Source organism: Bidens hawaiensis, unplaced genomic scaffold, assembly GCF_021521415.1.
Source record: "Bidens hawaiensis isolate Kalapana, Puna unplaced genomic scaffold, B.hawaiensis_p1.1 tig00003544_1, whole genome shotgun sequence".
Taxonomy (NCBI): Eukaryota; Viridiplantae; Streptophyta; class Magnoliopsida; order Asterales; family Asteraceae; genus Bidens; species Bidens hawaiensis.
In genome coordinates, this window is record NW_027491202.1 from 133847 (window position 1) to 138522 (window position 4676).

At 32.8% G+C, this 4676-nt stretch overlaps 1 long non-coding RNA gene across 1 annotated transcript; it reads left to right on the plus strand.

Annotated features, from left to right (window-relative positions):
• The first annotated feature begins 953 nt into the window (after positions 1 to 953).
• Positions 954 to 4079, plus strand: LOC143623834 (uncharacterized). The gene is made up of 2 exons (XR_013151979.1): positions 954 to 1468; positions 3507 to 4079. It is a non-coding gene; the product is annotated as an uncharacterized LOC143623834 (long non-coding RNA).
• The last annotated feature ends 597 nt before the right edge of the window (positions 4080 to 4676 follow it).

Consider the following 4676-nt stretch of genomic DNA (forward strand, 5'->3'; position numbering starts at 1 on the left):
AGAATGAACATAATATATTCTTGATGAACAAAACAAGTTCATAGGGTTTAATAATAAAAAATAACTAGCATATTGTGATGTATTTGGTAGCAGTAAACTATAAATAACAAAATTAAAAAACCAAATAACAAAATTAAAAAACCAAAGTGATGATTGCTTCACAAAATCATAATACACTCTTCTGATCTATATCTATATTACATTATTATAATACGGCAAAATTCAATGCACCAAGTATCATCTCAGGCGACATTAAATCGAGTCTCCGGCGACTGTTAAATTGAATTGCATCAATTGAATTGAAGTTACAATACCTAATCAACTGCAATAAAGGTGACCTTACGATTCATATTCAGGCTTCAATTGAAATGAATATGCATCAATTGAATTGAAGTTACAATACCTAATCAACTGAAACCTAATAAAGGATCGAGATTTGCTCCGTTGGTCATCCGGTTTTTCTTTCATTCTCTGGCTCATTATAACTAGCATATTGTGATGTATTTGGTAACAGTAAACTATAAATACCATATTCTCCTTTCAATTCTCCTAAATTTATTCAATTTTTCCATAGATGCTGTTTTTGAATACGATTTGTTTTGGAGTTATTCTATACTCGTCTTCTATAATCGTATCAGCCCATAAGAATCAAAACTTTGTTTTTAGTCGGATTGGGTTTGCTATCCAAAAGAGGGTTGCGGCGCAGCTTGTTGCCCGCTTACCTGCCACTTCATTGTAAATCGTTTGGATGTTTCTATGAAATATAAAAGGAGCCAAAAAGTTATCATTGTGTTCTTTTCTTGTTTAATTTGGAATACATTGTGTAATTAACGAGTTAGGGTTTACGATTGATATGTGTTTGTGTGATTGATTGTGTTAGGTTGGTTCGTACTTTGTTGAGCAATATTATTTGATGCTTCAGCAACAACCGGAGTCTTCATGACTTAAGGATTACATGCCTTATTTCTACATGATTGTGATAGGATATTAGGATGAATAAGTTTTATTATTAATGTATATATTTGCTTTATTTGATGTTTGTAACTATGAGTAGAACCTGTGTTCTACAACTCACACCGATTAGGAGATTAGATATTTATGTCAACTGTCTTTAAACATAGGGGCTTTCGTAATGGTCTAGAAATGCACACCGATTAGATGTTTTATACCACAATTTCATGTTTTTATACCTTCATTTCCTATGTAAAACGCCTCCATTTCATGTGATTATATCTCAGTTCCATGTTTATATCTTCATTTTTATGGTCAAGGTGACTACTTTACTTCACAAGATCATCAAAATCAGCGGCAAGAAGACTATGATGGTAGAGAAGACCATTTTCAAGAGTCTTTTTATCAAAACAAAGTGAAGTATGATCAACAGCCATTGCATCAAAACACATCAGTTTATGTTCAAGAACCCACTCAAGTTGTGGAAAAGCATGTGAAGTTTACATACGCTTCTGTAGTAAGTTATTCATAATTTTTTGTTTTTCTTTTCATGTTGCCATAAAAATGGTTATTTGCAGCTGAAATCAAACGTGAAATTCACATTATCAGTTCCAATAAAAATGGTTTTGTTACAATAATAATATTTTCGTTGTGGTTTTTATGGTTTTGCGTTTTTTAGTTTTGTTCAGTTTGGTTTTTATTTTCTTAAATGGTTATTTGCAGCTGAAATCCACATCATCATTTCCAATAAAAATGGTTTTGTTACAATAATAATATTATTATTTTCGTTGCGGTTTTTATGGTTTTGCGTTTTTTATTTTTGTTTCAGTTTGGTTTTTATTTGCTTTTTTACTTTTGGTTAGTTTTTCATTTTTTGTCTCATTTCAGTTCGTTTCAGTTTATTTGGTTTCAACTTTGGTTTTTGGTTTCATTTAAGTTTGGTTATACAAAAGATCGTATTGAAACCATGGTCGGCTTCGGGTCACTACACATTTCTGTCATAACCGGTTGACTCAAAAAACTGTTATTTTGGTTTGACTCGTTACGGGTTCGGGTAAATGAGCTTTGTTATTATATACACGTATAGTAATTTTTTCGTTTTGGTTTAACTTTTAATGGTTTTGTTAAAATATGATTATTTCCGTTGCGGTTTTTTTGGTTTTGCATTTTTTAGTTTTGTTTAAGTTTGGCTTTTATTTGGTTTTTGCTTTTGGTTCGGTTTTCATTTTTTAGTCTCATTTAATTTCATTTCAGTTTATTTGGTTGTTCAAATTCGGTTTTTGGTTTCATTTAGGTTTGGTTAGACAAAAGATCGTATGAAAACCATGGTCGGCTTCGGGTCACTACACATTTATGTCATAATTGGACGACTCAAAAAACTGTTATTTTGTTTTGACTCGGTACGGGTCGGATAAACAAGCTCTGTTATTATATACACGTATATGAATTTTCGTTTTGGTTTAACTTTTTATGGTTTTGTTAAAGTAATATTATTTTCGTTGCGGTTTTTTTGGTTTTGCATTTTTTTAGTTTTGTTTCAGTTTGGCTTTTATTTTGTTTTTGCGTTTGGTTCTGTTTTCTTCGTTTCAGTTTATTTGGTTGATCAAATTTGGTTTTTGGTTTCATTTAGGTTTTGTTAGACAAAAGGTTGTATTAAAACCATGGCCATGTTCAGGTCACTACACATTTCTGTCATAACTGGTTGACTTAAAAAACTGTTATTTTGGTTTGACTCGGTACGGACTCGGGTAAATGACCTTTGTTATTATATACACGTATAGTAATTTTTTCGTTTTGGTTTAACTTTTTATGGTTTTGTTACAATAAGATTATTTCTGTTGCGGTTTTTTTGGTTTTGCGGTTTTTAGTTTTGCTTCAGTTTGGCTTTTATTTGGTTTTTGCGTTTGGTTTTGTTTTCAGTTTGTCTTTTCGTTTCAGTTTATTTGGTTGATCAAATTCGGTTTTTGGTCTCATTTAGGTTTGGTTAGACAAAAGGTCGTATTAAACCATGGTCGGCTTCGGGTCACTACTCATTTCTGTCATAACCGGTCGACTCTAAAAACTGTTATTTTGTTTTGACTCGGTACGGGTTCGGATAAACGAGCTCTGTTTTTATAAATTTTATTTTCAGTTCGGTTTCGTATCTGTTAGGTTTAGTTTTGGTTTGGTTTGGTTTGGTTTTAGTTTTCTTGATATATATCATTTTGATTTTTTTTTAATAAAAAGTAACTTATCCATAGTACATGTCACCATTATGAAATTTGTATTACTAGGCAAGTATCAAATGCATTTTTAAAGAAAAAAACCATTGTATGGCTTATTTAATCAGTAGATGAACTTTTGGGTTAACATGCAGATGATAGTGATACATATGCATTAATTTACATGTGTCTTATCTTGTATATGCTTTGGCTTTGTAATTCTATTTCTGTCTTATACATGGATGTTTGTTTTTATTATATGGACTTTATGTTCAGTTCGGTTTTGTTTTGTCATTATTATGATTTTTCAGTATTGGATTTTATTTTTTTTAATTATTTTAATAATGTTTGCAGGATTTTCTTACGAGTGTTGGTAGTATTAAGGTCATGTGGGTTGATACAACAGGTCCAACGGATCCTTTTGTTGGTGAACCCAACAAGTCCGGTGAATGCTTTTGTTGGTAGTTTGGCTTCAAATCCTTGGCCATTTAAGGTAACTTAAAAAATTGTCACCTTTTTTGTATGATGTTTTTATGTAATTGTAATGAAGAGACAAAAGTTTTTACGGGTCATCCTACTTGACCGACTCATTTATGCCTAAACTTATCTTGACCCAACCTTTCCAATATAATTGATCTTAAATTTTAGGATAAGAAGCTAAGGGATGCACTAAAGTTTGCAAGTGTTTGTGGTGCCATCACCATGATAAGTAGAGGAGAAATCCCTTCATTGCCTACAAAGGAGGTTGTTCTTAAGAAGTTGGAGTATCATACTATTATTTACTTTAGAAAACTTATAGTTAAAACAAGGACCAAAAGCCAACTAGAATACACATGTTTTTTCGAATACGCATCTTTTTTCTAAATGTACATTTAATTCTAAATGTACATTTAACATGACGTAAATAGAAAGGTTATTTTGGTTTTCTTTCAAACTTTCTTGTAATAGCATTAAAGAATGAACATATTACTATAACAGGGTTGGTATCGTCTATACTCATTTTTTCCTTGTACTTTTTCGAGTAATCAAAATAATAGTTATGTCTCAATATCAAAACTCTCTCCAGAGAGACTGTGGTTGGTGGTCTTGCTTCCATCTTTTCATTTATTTATTTTTTTCATCGAGACACTGAAACAAAGATTAGAGATTAATGGTTACACCATTTTCAATTTAACATACAATAAACTAGATGACTATGGTACAATCACAAACCATACCGATGCCATCAAATTCCTATCGCGTCTCTGCCGCAAACCGAGTTCATACGACCACCATTTCATCCCCGCTGCAACGCGCGGGCTCAACTACTAGTTACTACTCAAACACCGATTCAAAGCCCTGACCGTAACCACCCCCCCCCCCCCCCCCCACCCACACACACACACCTCCTTCACTACGACTTACGGCACCACCATCAGCAACGCAGCAATAAAGACGCCGCTGTCGCCCCCATCTGCGAGTGGAACGAGACAGATCTGCACGTTGGCTAACTCCCGCATTCGTTTAGTTAGTTTTTTTTGTCGG